This window comes from Papio anubis, chromosome 9 (assembly GCF_008728515.1).
Source record: "Papio anubis isolate 15944 chromosome 9, Panubis1.0, whole genome shotgun sequence".
Taxonomy (NCBI): domain Eukaryota; kingdom Metazoa; phylum Chordata; class Mammalia; order Primates; family Cercopithecidae; genus Papio; species Papio anubis.
This window is the reverse complement of record NC_044984.1, coordinates 95173190-95191369: the sequence shown is the minus strand read 5'-3', so window position 1 is coordinate 95191369 and position 18180 is coordinate 95173190. Positions and strand designations below refer to the sequence as shown.

The window sequence follows — 18180 nt, the reverse complement described above, 5'->3', positions numbered from 1 at the left end:
GTGGTCTTCAAACATGTTTGCTCATGCATGGCCCAAAGATTCAAAACAAACAAAAAAAAGCTATGTATCCTCTTCTGAAGATCTGCCCCAACTCAGGGAAGTTTTAAGTTGACTTCATCATAAGCTTATAGGATTACAAAGAATATAATTTCTGGCATACACAAACATTGAGGTTTTAAAACACAACTGTCATATCCCACGTTCAACCATTTTTAAGATATCTGACCAATCTCAAGCTCCTTTTTATCAGTTGGAAAATTTATATCGCTAGTTTTTCTCCTTTAACTCATATCCAGCCCACTTCCCCACAGAGTTTCATCCCAATGAAGCATATGTTTATGTTGGAAAGTCTTTTATTGTTCACACTACCATACTTCTCTGCAAAGAAATATTTCCAATTGCTGCTCTGTTTGGTGCCCAGGCTGTTTCTACACCCCTGCACAATGCACTATAGTAAGATTTGAGATGGATAAGAAGGATGCCTTGCTTTGCTAAAATGGAAAAAGAGGGATTGTAAATGGGAAGGTGAGAAATGAGACTGAGCATACAATCCAGACTCTGGGAATTCATTCCCTTCAAACCTTCTGTACTTTGCTAAGTGTTTGGGTTCCCTGCCCCAACAGGACCTATTTAAAGCTGTTGGAGAGGATCACCTATTTGTCTGAGCAATAAAGTGGGTCCAAACAATTTTCTATGCATAAGCCTGGCTGAGCTGCTTGGTTCTCCCATGCTTCCCTTGGAAATAAAGAGGGCAACCTGCTATTCAGGTAAATGTCTTTGCTAGGCAAGTCAGCTTCCTCATACGGATGCTAATACCAACTTTCATCTGACACTGCTAGGACACCAAGTCTCTCCTTAACTAGCTACACAGAATAGTAGCTACACTGTAGGCCCTTATTTGCTGGAGAGTAATGCCACTTCAAGTTCAGTGTTAAAAAAGAATTTTCAAAACCTTATTTGAGATAAACAATACACAGGAAAGATTGCTTAAAGACAAGTAGTCCACCCACTTTTCATATCCCTGGGTCAAACTGACCAGCAGAGAACAGATTCCTAAACAGAACCTTGCTGATTGTTTTTACCAGATTTTGCTTTGAGGCAATGCTATTAACACAAAAGTGTCTTATGAGAATCAGCCTTGCAAAGGTTGATAATTTTCATAACAAAACACAGTGTACTCTTCATGGAGACTCTTGGGAGAAATTCTTGTCTGATGCTGGTGCTAAGAGTATGGTTAAAATCATCCTGAGCAAATTGTTTATCTTTACCCCCACAAGCCTGTTCTTTTCCCTCTGGCTGATTGAAAGCTTAAAGCCTTTAAAGGTGGCCTCTGTATCTCACATGTAGGTCATTCTGACAAGAAATTTAATTGTGTTCCTGCTTTCATTTTGTTCCCACCTCTTCTTTACTTCTGACCTCCTTTTACTTCATATTATTATGTATGTATATACATTATTATGTATGAATAAGGTAATATATATATACACATAAATACATATATACTGGAGTTTATCCTATAATCTCATGCTGCTTCTACATCCAGAAAGGCAACAGAGCTACTTCCCTATAAAATATTGCCTATTTTGTAAAGCTTGGAGTTGTTAATATGCTGAAGACTGTCACATAAAATCAAGTGACCAAGAACACAAGGCACAATCATCAGGGTCTCTAAAGCAATTCAAACCTAAACTAGGTACAGGAGTACTTAATCAACAGAACAACAACAAAGCAATAACAACAAAAAGCAAAACCCAATTCTAGATTTTAATCAACCACCATGTTTTGAGCTCCTACTTTATGCCAGATGCTGAGCTAAGTGTTAATAATTAAAAGGAAAATAAGAATGACTCATGATTCAAAGTGCCTACTACAGTCTGTGGGGGAGAGGAGAGGAATTACACGTGTGTGTGTGTGTGTGTACACATATATGTGTGTGTATGTGTATATGTGAGTAGGTATGTGTATATGTGTACACACATGTGGTATATCATTAGCACTACGACATAAGCCTGTATAAGGTTATATAAAACAGGGGCCAGTTAGTGCTAACTATGGGGGCAAGAGGAGAAAAGTTTTACATTGATTACCATGGTTTAGGGGAGTCTATCTTATCCATCACTCTGGCTACAATAATGACTGAAGAGTTGTTTAACTTTGTGACTTATGACGACAACAGCAGGTAAAATTAAGAAAGAATGAACCCACCTAATTACAATGAGGACTGTGCATGGTTTACTGTACAGTTAAGTAAAGAATAAGAATCTGTGTCAATCTAGAACCTTTGGTCAGGTATGGCCAAGAGAACAGTGGCTACTCTCATTCAGTTCTGATTTCATCTTATACTGTGGAAATGTATCCAGTCCACAGTGACTAGTGCAGACTGTGGGTATGGTTTCCAACATCAATTTTGCAGGGAAGCTCTGAATCCTTATAAGCAGCCTAAAATCCTTCAAAAGTCAGGGTCTGACAAAAGGGGCACCTGGCTGGGTTCCATAAAAAACTTTTACAAATGTCAGTTTCATTATATAACATCACCTGATTTACAAAAATATACTTATTTGAAACTAACAGCACTGCATCACTCAAGAATATCTTCCAAAGATAACAGAATTAGCCTGACTCAAGTCTCCAGAACATCTTATAACCCTTTGCTAATGGAAAAAAAGTATCTAGGCTTTAGAAAGCCCTTTCTCTTGATTTTAGCTAAAAGCAACTGGATATGTGAGGTAATTTATAATTTTCAGCCGTATTTAATTCAGTGACCCTGTATTCCCAAGATCTATGATCTGTGAGTCCTTTTCTGTGCCCGCCCGCAAATTACTCCTCTCCCATGTCAGTCCGACAAGGATGCCAATTTCTTGTATTTTCAGGGCTTTGTCTACTATTTCCTGAAAATTCTCAGGCTCTGAAATTGCTTAAAGCTAAATTTAGGTGTGGCTTCTATAGATTTTATTGCTCAAGAGTAGACACCATTTACATACTTCTGATTGACCCTATCTAACACATCCTCCCAGAGGCAATTTCAGGAATTCTCTATTAGTCATGTCACACAATCCAGTGTGGCTCACAAGTATACAAATAATAAAAGTTTAGCCTGCAAGAGTTCATGATGGTGCACTCATCATATTGGCCATATGGACTGCTCTTGCTAAAGTGACGCTCCCTGGCTGTTCTTCCCTCATCTCCCTTTAAAATATTGTATGTCTACAGTTAGCAGTTATCTAATCTACACTTGCCCATTTTACTTCCTATGCACACCTTGCTGTAACCTTCCAGTACCAGGATCAAGACAGATCCAGAGTTCTATCACCTCTCACCACCTCCAGAATCACTATCCTGGTCCATCATCACCTCCCTTTCTGGACTTCTGCACCAGCTTTGTAACTGACCTACTTACACCCTGACTCCCTCTATTCTCCACACAGCAGCAGGAGAGATCCTTTTCAAGGCTGCCAGTCAAATCATGCTACTGCTGTAGGCGAAATACTGCCCTGGCTCCCCATCTCATTCTGGATAAAATCTAAATACTTAAGCCACCTCCTCCACCACTCTGCTCTAGCCCTTTTGGCCTTCTCTTTATTCCTTAACCATGCCAAGCACAGTCCCTTCTCAGGGCCTCTGCACTGGCTGTTCCCTCTGCTTGGACACCATTTCTCTTTTGGATACCATTTCCCTGACTCATATCCTCCCTCCCTCCCCAGCTCAGGTCCTGATCAAACATCACCTTGCCCAGAGGACTATCCTGATCAGCATACTCCTAACCACCTTCCCTTTCCCTTTCATCCTGCTGCATTCTGCTTCATCATATATCACTGCTTAACATATCAACTTACATATCACCTTATCAGGCTCTTCCCATTTGAATGGGATGTCTTTGGGAGCAGGGAGCATATCTGTCTTGCACACTGCTGCATACCTAGCATCCAGCACAGAGCCTAGCATACAGGTGATTCTAATAAATAATTGTTGCATGAATAAATCTTACATAGGGGCTCTCTGTCATTCCTAATGTCACTGTCCTAGTTTAAGAGAAACCAGTCTCTAACTGGGCCCACTGTTATAATCTCCATACTAGTATTCCTGATTTTATACCCATACCCTTCTAATTTGCTCTCCATATGGCTACCAGAGTTATGTAGTCTACAATCTGACCTTTTCTTACTCACAATTTTCTCCAGTGCCTACAGAATATAGTATAACCTCTTGCACATGTCATATAAAGCCTTTTGAGATCTGGTAGCTGCCTACTGGCTAAACCTAATCTCCTAAGCCCCACAGACTGAATAACTTGTAGCTGATTCATGCCCCAGTGCCTTTGCTCTTGATAGTTTCTCTGTCTGGAGAAACCTCCCCTGTTCTGCCCACCTGGCAGCAACTCATGTAAATGTTTTCAGTTCAGATGCTGCTTGCTCAGTAAAGCCTTCTTTGATTGCCCCAGGACAGCTTGAGGCTCTCCCACTCCATGTTCCAACTCTGCCTTGCACCTATTTTCATGAAAGCACATTACCTTGTTTTTGAGACAGAATCTTGCTCTGTCGCCCAGGTTGGAGTGCAGTGGGGTTATCTCTGCTGACTGCAATCTCAGCCTCCTGGGTTCAAGCAATTCTCCTGCCTCAGCCTCCAGAGTAGCTAACTTTTGTATTTTTAGTAGAGATGGGATTTGCCATGTTGGCCAGGTGGGTCTGGAACTCCTGGCCTCAAGTGATCCAAATCCACCTGCCTTGGCCTCCCAGAGTGTAAAGCACATTACCTTATATTATTATAATTCTCTGTTTTCATGTCAATCTCTGAGTAAACAGCAAACCTCTCAATGAAAGGGATCATGTCTTATTAGTCTTCATATTTCTAACATTTGGTCTATAGTGTTCATTAAGTGCTTACTGAGCTAATTAATAGTCAAATGAATTAATGTAAGACAATGATATGCAACACTTTGCAAAAGGATCTCAGCAATTGGTGTTTTGAATTTGTGGGTATGAAAAACATTTATTAAGTTCAATTGCAAATTTAAAACAAATACGTTTTTATAGTTAGATCAACAATTCGAAATATAGGGTCAGAAAAGATAAAAGAAAAAATGAATCAATCACATTTACTTATGCAAAGTTTCAATATTTTTCCCCAGGTAATCTACTTCATGGTGTCAAAGAAACACTTCCATTCCTTTTTCACCCCTCAATACTTCTGGAAATATATGAAGACTAAACGAGTACTTATCACAAACCATGTCAAATAATGTTTAAAAAAATACTGTGCCAAGATCTATAGGAAGAATACCTTAAAACATTAACTACGAAGATTCACAAAAGAAGACCTGAATAAATGGGAACATATACCCTGTGTGGGGATAGGTTGGGTCAGTATCATAAAAAATTCTCCCAAATTTTTGCAAACTATACCTTTGGCAAAGGTCTAATATCTAGCTTTCATAAGAAACTTAAACAAATTTACAAGTAAAACACCCCCATTAAAAAGTCGGCAAAGGACATGAGCAGACACTTTTCAAAAGACATACATGTAGCAACAATGATATGAAAAAAGCTCAACATCACTGATCATTAGATAAATGCAAATCAAATGAGACACCATCTCACACCAGTCAGAATGGCTATTATTAAGAAGTCAAAAAATAAAGGATACTGGTGAGGTTGTGGAGAAAAAGGAATGCTAATACACTGTTGATGGGAGTGTAAATTAGTTCAGACATTATGGAAGACAGTGTGGCAATTCCTCAAATACCTAAAGACAGAATTACCATTCAACCCAGCAATCCCATTACTGGGTATATACCCAGAGGAATATAAATCATTCTGCCATAAAGACACAAGCACGTGAATGTTCATTGCAGCACTATTCACAACAGTAAAGATATGAAATCAACCTAAATGCTTATCAATGACAGACTGGCTAAAGAAAATGTGGTACATATACACCATGGAATATTATGCAGCCATAAAAAGGAACAAGATCATGTCCTTTGCAGGGACATGGATGGACATGGATGGAGCTGGAAGCCATTATCCTCAGCAAACTAACGCAGGAACAGAAAACCAAACATCACGTGTTCTCACTTATAAGTGGGAGCTGAATGATGAGAACTCATGGACACACTATGAGGAACAACACACACTGGGGCCTGTCAGGGCAGGGGCGGAGGGAAAGCATCAGGAAGAATAGCTAGTGGATACTGGGCTTAATACCCAGGTGATGGGTTGATCTGTGTCGCAAACCACCCTGGCACATGTTTACCTGTGTAACAAACCCACACTTGTACCCCTGAACTTAAAAGTTAAAAAAAAAAATCTCCCTAGATTAAGCTATAAATTTAATTTAACCCTTATATCCAAAACATGATTGTTTTTTAGAATGAGACAATTTCTAAAGTTTATTCAGAAAAATAAACATGTAAGAAGACTAAAAAAAAAAAAAAAACCTGGAACAAAGAGTAATAAGGGTGAGGCTAGCCATATCATATATTAAAATTCATAAAACTAGAGTGATTAACACAGTGTGGGACTGCAACAAACTGGAAGTCAAGAAAACGGAGCAGATTCTCCAAAAATAGTTCTAACTACATAAGGGGATTTCATAGATGATGATGCCCTTCCATGTCACTCCTGCCTTGGCCCAAGTAAAAATCATCTTTCTCAAGAGTCACCAACTAGCCAGCAAGGAAAAGACGCATCGTGCATGAAATGTTTGGAGAGAACTAGGGAGTTGCTGGGGGAAAATAAAATGGAATTTCTATTCCATTACTAATCTAAAATAATTATGAATCAAATAAGTATGATTTTATTTACATAAAAATACAAAAGGAAATTGTGGAAGCATGAGTTTTCAGAGTGGGTTGGGCTTTTCTGATCATTACACAAAACCCAGAAAGTACAAAAGAAACATGTGACAACTTTATATAAAAATGTATTATGTCTCAAATACTATAAACAATATCAAAGACAAATGACAAAATAAGGGAAAATATTTGGTAAAAAAAGAATCATAAGGAAATGTGAATTTTCTAGTATATAAAGAGCTCCTGGCCGGGCGCGGTGGCTCACACCTGTAATCCCAGCACTTTGGGAGGCCGAGGCAGGCAGATCACAAGGTCAGCAGTTCAAGACCAGCCTGACCAACATGGTGAAACCCTGTCTCTACTAAAAATACAAAAATTAGCTGGGCATGGTGGTGGGCGCCTGTAATCCCAGCTACTCAGGAGGCTGAGGCAGGAGAATTGCCTGAACCTGGGAGGCGGAGGTTGCAGTGAGCTGAGATCATGTCATTGCACTCCAGCCTGGGCGACAGAGCGAGACTGTCAAAAAAAAAAAAAAAAAAAAAAAAAAACAGCTCCTAAAAATAAACACACGAAAAGATGCTCAAATTAAACTATAAGATGCTACTTTTCACCCAGCAGATTAGCAAAGATCAAAATGTTTGCTAGTGGGCATAGGTGTGAGGAAACAGGCATTCTCATTCATTACTGATGGGAGTGTAAACTGGCACACTTCTGTTAATGGTGATTCAGTAAGAGCCATCAGAATTTTTAAACTCACATACCCTGTGACCCAAGCATTCCACTTTTAGAATATTTTCCTAGAAACTTACTGGCACCTAACTATTCTTCCTTAGCCTCCTGTCCCTGTTTACACAAATCACACTCTCCTCCAGGAAACTGCAAGCTGTAGCCTGTCTACACTACATACCACCTAAGGAGCCTTCATCCCTAAACCCTCCTGAATGTCAACAGAGAAGAAGAACATTGATCATATTTGCTGTTAGCTTGCTCCTTTTCTCCTCCACTTTACATTTCTCTTTTCCTGCCACAATGTCACTTACTGTGACTAGTGGGTCCTCCTCCCAGGGACTTTGTGGCCACATGGCCCTCCAATTCCACTGTTTAGGTTCTGTGATACAGACTTACAATTTAGTAAATTCCAAATTATAAAAACTATCTATGAGACTGAATTAAAAATAAAGTGAGACCCCTCCAAAAAGATTTATCCTAAAATCATTAATCACAAACAGGAAGAAGAGATTGCTACAAAGAGAATAAAATACCTAGGAATAGAGCTAGCAAGGGAAGTGAAGGACCTCTTCAGGGAGAACTACAAGCCACTGCTCAAGGAAATAAGAGAGGAAACAAACAAACAGTTAGGAAAATCAATGCTCGTGCTCATGGATAGGAAGAACCAATATTATGAAAATGGCAATACTGCCCAAAGTAAATTATGGATTCAATACTATTCCCATTAAACCACCGTTGACATTCTTCACAAAATTAGAAAAAACTTTTTAAATTCATATGGAACCAAAAAAAAACCCCGAATAGCCAAGACAATCCTAAGCAAAAAGAATAAAACTGGAGGCATCACGCTACCTGACTTCAAACTATACTACAAGGCTACAGTAACCAAAACAGGATGGTACTGGTACAAAAACAGACACACAGACAAATGGAACAGAGTAGATAACTCAGAAATAAGACCACACCCCTACAACCATCCGATCTTTGAAAAAACCTGACAAACAAAAGCAATGGGGAAAGAATACCCTATTTAATAAATCGTGTTGGGAGAACTGACTAGCCATATGCAGAAAATTGAAACTGGACTCCTTCCTTACATCTTATATGAAAATTAACTCAAGATAGATTAAAGACTTAAACGTAAAACCAAAAACTATAAAAACCCTAGAAGAAAACGTAGGCAATACCATTCAGGACACAGGCATGGGCAAAGACTTCATATGAAAATGCCAAAAGCAATTGCAATGAAAGCAAAAACTGACAAATGGGATCTAATTAAACTAAATAACTTCTGAGGAGCAAAAGAAACTATCATCAGAGCAAATAGACAACCTACAGAATGGGAGAAAATTTTTGCAATCTATGATCTGACAAAGTTCTGATCTCCAGAGTCTACAAGAAACTTAAACAAATTTACAAGAAAAAAAAAAAAAACTCCATTAAAAAGTGGGCAAAGGACATGAACAGACACTTCTCAAAAGAAGACATACATGCAGCCAACAAACAAATGAAAAAAGCTCAGCATCACTGATCATTAGATAAATGCAAATCAAAACCACAATGAAATACCATCTCACACCAGTCAGAAGGGTGATTACTAAAAAGTCAAGAAACAACAGATGCTGGCAAAATTGTGGAGAAAATGGATTGCTTTTACATTGTTGATAGGAGTGTAAATTACTTCAGCCATCGCAGAAGACAGTGTAGCAATTCCTCAAAGACCTAGAACCAGAAATACCATTTGACCCACCAATCCCATTACTGGGTATATACCCAAACAAATATAAATCACCTTATTTTAAAGATACATGCATGCATTTGTTCATTGCAGCACTGTTCACAATAGCAAAGACATGGAACCAACCTAAATGCCCATCAAAGACAGACTGGCTAAAGGAAATGTGGTGTATATATATATATATATACACACACCATGGAATGCTATGCAGCCATAAAAAGGAACAAGATCATGTCCTTCTCAAGGACATGAATGGAGCTGGAAGCCATTATCCTCAGCAAACTAACACAGGAACAGAAAACCAAACACCACGTGTTCTCACTTATAAGTGTGAGCTGAATGATGAGAACACATGGACACACTGTGGGGAACAACACACACTGGGGCCTGTCAGTGGGGGCAGGGAAAGTAACAGGGAGAATAGCTAATGGATGTTGGGCTTAATACCCAGGTGGTGGGTTGATCTGTGCAGCAAACCACCCTGGCACACGTTTACCTACGTAACAAATCTGCACATCCTGCACATTACCACAGAACTTAAAAGTTGAAGGAAAAAAAAAAAAAAAAAAGCTCTGCTAAGGGGGAAAATACATATATATATATGAGAACTTCTCTAAACCACTAACACCAGAGAGACAAATAATGATAATAACAGGTTAACAATTGTTAGATAATGTAATCATCTTGCAGGCACTGTGCTAAGGGCTCTCCATGGACTATTTCACTTATCACTCACGACAACTCTGAGGTAGGGGTTATTAGTTAATCTCATTTTTATAATCGAGGGCAATGATGCCCAAGGAGACCAGCTAACCTGCCCAAGGTCCAAAGGTGAGTAAGTGGCATAGTAAGGATGGGTACAATGTCTGCCCCAAAGCCCAGGCACTCCACCGCTAGGAGACATTTTCCTTTAAATCCTAATTATTTTAGAAGCAAGGTAGAAAGTATTGACTAAAGGCTTGCTTGCAGTAAAATGGAACACTGATGCTGAATTAAAGATCCCACAAAATATAGGATGGGAATGTTGGGAAATCCCTAAATATTGATTTTTATCTCAAGGCACCATTTCCACTAACCAGCTCACGCAGATGTTCTACATTGGGCAGACCTTGCTTCTGTAAATGTTGTTTATTCACTGACATTTATCTCACTGGTTTTATCCTCCCTACCTCCCTTCCTCCCAAAGAGAAATTCCTTGCTCAATTTTTGCATGTTCACTTTCTAATCCACTCCCATCTCTTCTCTGAATGAGCTGTGCTCGTGGGTGATCCCACCATTTCTCTGTTCCTGGGGTTGGAGTTCCCTATACTCTAAGCTCCCATCCTCTCAGAACACCTCAAACCGCTCCTCTCAGAGTCAAGTGAGGTAGAGATCCATTTCCATCCCATGTTCCTCTAAATTCTGACAACTTTTCTCATGAGAAAAATACTAATGGGCTTTGATGTCCACAGTACTTTTCTTTAAATCAATTCAAAAACTAAATGCTTCATTATAACTTTTGTTCACAGTACTCCAATTATTTCAAAAGCTGCTTTTATCTAGTAGGGAAAAAAATCCTCAAGATGGTGGTTTATCATAGAATTGTCAGAAAGTAAATATAAAAATAGGCAGCTAAAAACAATGAGTGGAGAGAAGAAAATAACCTAAACATAATGCATAAGTTAAATAACTTTAAAGAGAGCCAAATGTGAAGATAATAGCAGCCAAAGCATTCTTCATTTTTTTCCCCTCCATAGCACTTATCACCATCTGATATGCTTCGTATTTGCTAATGTGTTTGTCTGTCTCCTCCTTCCACTCTGACCAGAATGTCAGCTCTGTGAAGGCAGGAAGTTGACTGTTTTGTCCACTATTGTTTCTTGCCCCTGAAACATAGTAAGTGCTCAATAAGTACTTGTGGAGTAAGCAAATGAATGAATAAATGAATGAATGAATGCAGCTTCTTTTCTACCACATCGTCTCTCACTCCACAAGCAAACTTTATTTGCTTTCATGCTCTGGTCAATATATCTAGAGATTTTCCTCCAAATTCTTCAATCTTTTTAGATTAATTTCAAGGTGGAGAGTCATCTGGTCAGATCTACTTCTGAGATGCAGAAAACCTACCAACTTACCATTCCCTAAGAATATGTTCACTCATTCTTTTAGGAAAAAGAAAGGAGGGACAAGGTAAGCAGAAATCAAATATTTTGAGGATGAACTGAATCTATTACAGACAGAATTTTCTAAGCCATTTTTTCACCTACATGAAACAAACTTACTCACACATATCTCACTGGTTCATAAAACAACTGTATTCCTTGTAAATAACACAAAGTTATTTGTCAAAGGAAAAAAATAACTAAAATTTTACAGTAGAAATACAGCACCAAAGACCTGTGGGGTTTCCCACACACTGGACAGTTTGTTAACAGGCACCTCAGTGATCTCAATGCTAAACTCCCTTCAGGTCTAAACTGATTGATTTAAGTTAGACTTCCTGGCTTCGTTTCCTTGTGATGACATTGAATGTCAAAGTGTACCCTCAAGGGCAAAAGGGATGGGTGAGAAAAAAACGTGTTATGCAGTTATGTACTGCGCAACTGCTCTCCTTCCCTGCGGAATACAGACTTTTGATTTAATTAAACCTGAGGAGAGATTCCAAACAAATTTCCATTTGGCATTTTCTAGACCCTATTAACTATCCTCCAACTTTCAAAAATAATAAACAGCATTTAGAGCTTCTGATGCCACTCCCGTCTCCCCACGCAAGGTTCCTCATCTTTCCTTGCATTTTCCACCTTCCCCCCACCCCGTCCCCCAGCTCCTGTTCCATCAAAGCCACCTGATTGCTGACACAACCATCATAACTTTAAGTTCCTTCTCAAGCCAGTGCCTCTCTCTAGAATGCCCTTTCTACCCCCTGCCTTATCTGCAAGTATGCAGTCTCTGTTTATAGCAGTCAGCCTCATTACCAGTCATTTACACATGGGACAAACCCTCACTAGTTTGTGGCTTTCTGGAGGACAGGAATTGTGCTTTTTTTAAAAAAAAAATCTTTCATTCCTTGGTACCCAATGCAATGCTATGCTTATAGAAGGCACTTAATAAATTTTCATTGTTTACTTTACTGAAACTCATTTGAAAGCAGAAACATTTCCTGGGGTTTTGAATAGAATTTCTAATGGACTACATCAGGATGTCTGCCAATCTCTTTATCCTTCTCAGTATATAATTCATAGTCACATTGGTTTGAAAAATTAAACTCTCCACATACAGCAGTAGCTGCCAATGACAGCACCATAGGTTTTAGATGGTGATTCCCATCTGTTTGTTCAAGGATTATTGGTGCTCTGCTCTACAGTAGTCACTAAACCAAGACTTGAGGTACAGAACATATAGTCCCTGCCATTAAGAAACAAAAAGTGTTTGAGAGAGAGAGACAGAGGCAAGTAGACAAACAGTCTGTAAGATCCTGAGGGATACAGAACAACAGAGATGGTATACCTAGCTCAGCTCTGGGCAAAAGAAGTCAATAAGGATGGCAAGTGTCAAAACACTTTCAAGGGAGATGACATCGAATCTGCTTTGAAAGTGTAGTCTGAAGAGAGGAGAGGAAATAGCATGTGCAAAGGCACTGAGGCAAGTGAGAGCACTGTAAATTTCTGAGTATTGCAAATGGTTTTGGTACTCCTAGAGCATTCCAGGGAACTTCAGAACCAGACATAGAACAAGGAAGCAAGGGCTGTACACTGTTATGGGCCTGATATGCAAGGTCAAGGAGTGTGGTATTTAATCTGTGATTTGTTCCATGGACACTGTGCTATCCAGGCTGTCACTTTAAGATTCCAGGAAACAGGTAAGTTTTATCAAAGACATGAATTGTCATTTCATGAATCACAACAACAGTGCAAACAAGTTTAGCTAATTTGTCTCTTCTGTTCAGTCAGGTCACAAAATCAGAAGCTAAAAATAATGTCTTGGAAAATTGGAAGATATATGTCACAACGACAGCAAAGGTGCCCTTCTATGAAAAGAATTTCTCAATGGAATAACCACGGGGAAAAAACCTGCCCAAGCAAACTATTTTTCAACCAGATTCTTTGAGAAACTGTGAATCAGTAAATAGAACACTGACTGACAATGAAAAGACAACCAACTCCATGAAGTGTAAGTAGACTCTGAACTCCTCAAGAGGAGTGGCCGTGTCTGGCTGTCTCACCACTAGATCTCTACTGCTTGACATTAGGGTGGACACAATAGGTGCTCAGTAAGTTAACAGGTAAATGAGAGAATGGATGAAGGAATTAATTCCCTAACATCACCCCCTCCTTATAGAAATCAATGATCATTTAAATAGTTTAAGCAAAGGGGGAAAACTACGCATAGTTTTTGTAAAATTCTTTAAATGTTTATAGGAAAAGCAGAATTTCAACATAAAAAATGCATTTCCACACAAGCATAAACAAATTACCATAAACATTTGCTTGATATGACTCACTCTGACTGGTACAGCCACGTAATCTGCATGAAATGAACCCAGAAATAATGGACACCAGTAAGACAGATGCCACAAAGCAGATTTGTGAACCATGAATGGCACAGTGTCAGCTGTGTATCGTGGAAGGGGCCCCACACTGGGAATGGAGCAGGGTTCTGAGTAAATGAATGCACCTTGCACTAAAGTCATCCTGCCCAGGTGCTGTGTGAGTCTCCAGCCCTGGGGAAGTCACATCACTTCCTTAACTTCTATGGAATGAGAGGATAGGTAAGTTGCTCCTTAAGGTCCCTTTTCTTTTTTCTGAGACGGAGTCTTGCTCTGTCACCAGGCTGGAGTGCAGTGGCGCAATCTCAGCTCACTGCAACCTCCACCTCTCAGGTTCAAGTGATTCTCTTACCTCAGCCTCCCGAGTAGCTGGGATTACAGGTGACGCCACCATGCCCAGCTAATTTTTGTATTTTTAGTAAGATGGGGTTTCACCATGTTGGCCAGGATGGTCTCGATGTTTTGACCTCGCTATCCGCCCACCCCAGCCTCCCAAAGTTCTGGGATTACAGGCATGAGCCACTGTGCCTGGCCAAGGTCCCTTTTGATAATCACAAGAGACTTCCCAAAATGTGCCAGGATAAGCAGATAGTCATCATATACATATTTGCCCTGTTCATGAAGGGTACCAAGATCACACTTTTCTGAGTAACTCTGATGTTCATGTCACTGTCACAGTTCTAGGGGCTTTGCAGGGTCAAAGGAAGGTACAGCCTACTCCCTCGAGGAATGTCTAATATGGATCAATTGTCTTAGAAACAATCATTCATCTAGTAGCAAACAGAAGTGAACTAATACTTCAAAATTTTTAATGGCTGGGTTACAGTCCTCTGAGATTATCTGGTCCAAGCTTCATGTAGCAGATACAGAATCTGAGTCACACAGCCAGTTAGTGGTGGGGGTTGAACTGGAATCCAAGGAGCTTGAAGATATCTCTCTGTGACTGGCTGTGGTCTCTGATGGTCTCCAGACACTCATTCCCTCTCTGACACTCACAAGAGGTCCCCCATGGTGGACCAACAGGAAAGATGTAAGTAACTGAATTCCTACTGTATTACATTATGTCTGCTTTCTATAAGAATGGCTGCTGGCTCACACACACCAAAAGGTCAGTCAGCAGATGCCTAATTAAGGGTTAAAGATTTCTATTAGAGAAAAAGCCCACAAAACCTGTCATTGTGTGTTTTTGCATTTCTTTGCTCTTCAGACTTAAGAGCAAACAGCCTGACTGGAGAATTAAATGCTAAACATAGGAAGAACGTTCCCCTTTCGTCTTGCATTATTTTGGGGCTGTGATTTGGTTCTCCTCCAAAATTCTGCCATCTCCCTCTACCTCCTAAGAAGTATAACTTGCAACATAAACATTTATGACAGTCTGCATAGATTATTATGCTACTGAGGACATGTTTTTTTCCCTGCAAAACTGATCTCGTAACGACAGTCCTAAATGAATTTAGTAGGGAGGCACAGATCAAAAATACAGTATTCAACACAGTTCATGAAGCATTTCTCCTATTTTAAACAATCTTCCTGAGTTGCCAATTGAATTGCAAGTTCCTTTAAAGTAGATCACCAGAACTGGTGCTAGAAGTAGTTCTGAATCTCTGCTGAAGAACAGTCTTCCCTCTAAGAAGCCTCATGTGGGAGTCACACCTAACTCTTTGTGCTCTGTAAAAGGGGCTCAAAGAGATGGTAAGAGGGATTATATTGGCTTAATAATATTGGGAAAAGCAACATAAAAATTCAGCCAACATCCTAATGATATGGTTCATTCAGTTACCAAAGAAAGGCTGTATCACATAATCAAATGATTTTACTTTATAACACCCATAAACTCCCCCTCTTAACACAAAGACCTTTTAGGCAGTAAACATATCAAGGTTTGAGGGCAGTACAACCTAGACAGATCCAGAATGTCATTAACTAAAATGCAAAATAGATTCTATTTCTGGTCCTGGTAATCAACTATGGAAAACAGTTTCGATGACAAGAATGCCTGCAGAAGTATGAGGTTATATTTATATTAACAGAAACAATTTCCTCCCTCAGTTACATGATTATAGTTTGAATATTTGGAGTTGGGATACTAAAAGAAAAGCTGTAATCAACTCTTCATTAATTGTCATACACTTTTCACTGTCTGAGTTTGTCTGTGTACATGTAGGCATGTTCACATATACAAAATGGCAAAAGCGAAGAAGAGAGAAAGCAGAAGACAAGAGGATTTTAAAATGGAGACTTGGTTCATAATTTAAGCTGCAAATTTCAAATTAAACCACCACCAAAAGAAATAGCGAAAGCACAGTTTTGATGATAGCTGTAATAAAGAGTGTCAAAAAAAAAAAAAAAGAGTAACTGAATCTACACCAATCTAGGTGCTTCCAGACCCATTTTAAATAACTTCAACTTGCTAAGTCTGCAAGCAAAATCAGTTGCAATGCATAGCAGCAAAATAAATACATAGAAAATGTTGCAGTGACTTCATCACACCAAGAGGCTACAGGCTCCACTCAGTACAGCTTTTACCAATTTTTCCTGCAGTAGTTTTCTATGCTGCTTTCAGAGACCCTGCAAAGGAATTAACATTACACCATGCTGTGAGACAAGGAAATGCTGAAGAATGCAGTCTCCCAATTCAAAGAAATTCTTAAAGGCATTATCTGGAAATGAGGTCTAGGAAGCAGGGAAATCCTTACAAAAAAAAAAAAAAAAAAAAAAGCCAGTTAAAGCAATATCTGAGGAATTTTCCTTCTGTTCTCTAAATGGGCATGCTACAACTAATTTTTTTTTAAGTATATACAATTGACACAGGACAAACAACAGTACATTTGTGTACATGCTTGTATATGTGCATATATATATGCACATATATATATATATATAGAATTCTGATTGCATAGGTAAACAATCTGCTTAGCAAAATAAAGGAAACCTAAATAATGTTTTTTCTCAAGGCTAAAGTTGCTACTAATTAAAATGAAATATGTTCTAAATGATTCTGAAATTGCCTGCAATGAGAAATACTGAGTCTATTTCCATGACACCCAAGCTGATTCTAACTCTTTCCATCTTAATGAGTATCTTCAGTTGAGATGCCAGGCACTATATAAAATCCTTTCAATTAGAAAAAGAGAAAAAAAGATTAAGCAAAGTAAGAACACACCATTATGGATGAAAGTAAACAGCTAAACATTAAAGAATGAAAGAGGAAGCAGAGAAGTCTGCCAGTCAAATTACAATACAGTATGGCCACGAACCACAGTCGAGTGTAGGGAAGAGTGGGTATTAGAACAGCTAAGCCAAGCTGATAATATTTTTAAAATTGTTTTGAACTTTTTTTTTTTTTTGCTGTTAACCTCTATGCTGGTTTTACTCTTGAACAGTGCTAACATGTAAACATCTACAAATTCTTGCTTTTTATTTAAATGGATGCTTTTACACATGCAAGGAACCCTTCACTGAAATAGAAAACAAACAAAAACAGAACAACAAACGCATCTACTTTGGACCCAGAGAAGAGGGTAAAGGCATATGTCTGATGTCATCACCACTATTTTAAGAAAAATCCACATGAACAGTGGACATAAAAGTAGTGAAAATGAGCAAGACAGTTAGGGAACTTTACATTCCAAACTCCCAATCAGCAGGAGGAGAGACCGGAAATTTCACCCCAGGTTTTACCCCCTCACTTATCAAAAAAATCATTGTATTAGTTCAGTATCTTATGAATCAGAGACTGAATTACATTTGGCAAGAACCCTCTCTAGAGTGAAATGGACCAGAATTGGAAAACCTACACAAATAAGATAACCCACCTCCAGTCCAAGACTTGAAAATAACAACATAATTACAACTGTGAAGCTATTCTTTGGAATGATGCTTTGATCAAAATAGTTCGACACACCTGCTACCAAAAAAAAAAAAAAAAAAAAATCCCTGTTAAGAGAGACTCCTGCAGTGCACAGGAGTGAAACTACTAAAATGTTCTTGGTTTCCTTTGGGCGTCAAGAAGCCGCCAGTAATAGACTTGAAGTTGTGGTGCTCTTTGCAGCAAACCTCAGGAGACCAGGTGAAAAATTAGAGCACTATTGTAAGAGTAATGCCCTGGAATAAACAATCTGCCACATCCATAGTCTTCGTCAGAAACCTGCTTATGTTCTCCTAGAAAAGTTTAACCATTCTAATAACCTCAAAGTATTTTATCTCCTAGCAGGAGGACAAAACTATGTTGCCAACTCAAAAATGTTCCTGTCATCACTGCCCTACCACTCTCTGAAGAGCCTGCAAAATATGGTTTGCAGAACTGGGTATCCTGAGACTCGGAAGGAAAAGAAGCAATGAGGTCATGCAGTCTACTCCGTCTGCCAGCACAGGATTCCTCCTGCTGAGAATGTTTCT

At 39.0% G+C, this 18180-nt stretch overlaps 1 protein-coding gene across 4 annotated transcripts in view; it reads right to left on the bottom strand.

Annotated features, from left to right (window-relative positions):
• The window catches only part of ANO4 (anoctamin 4), a 406193-nt gene that overhangs the window by 301097 nt on the left and 86916 nt on the right, over positions 1 to 18180 (bottom strand). The gene's annotated exons all lie outside the window — the stretch shown is intronic.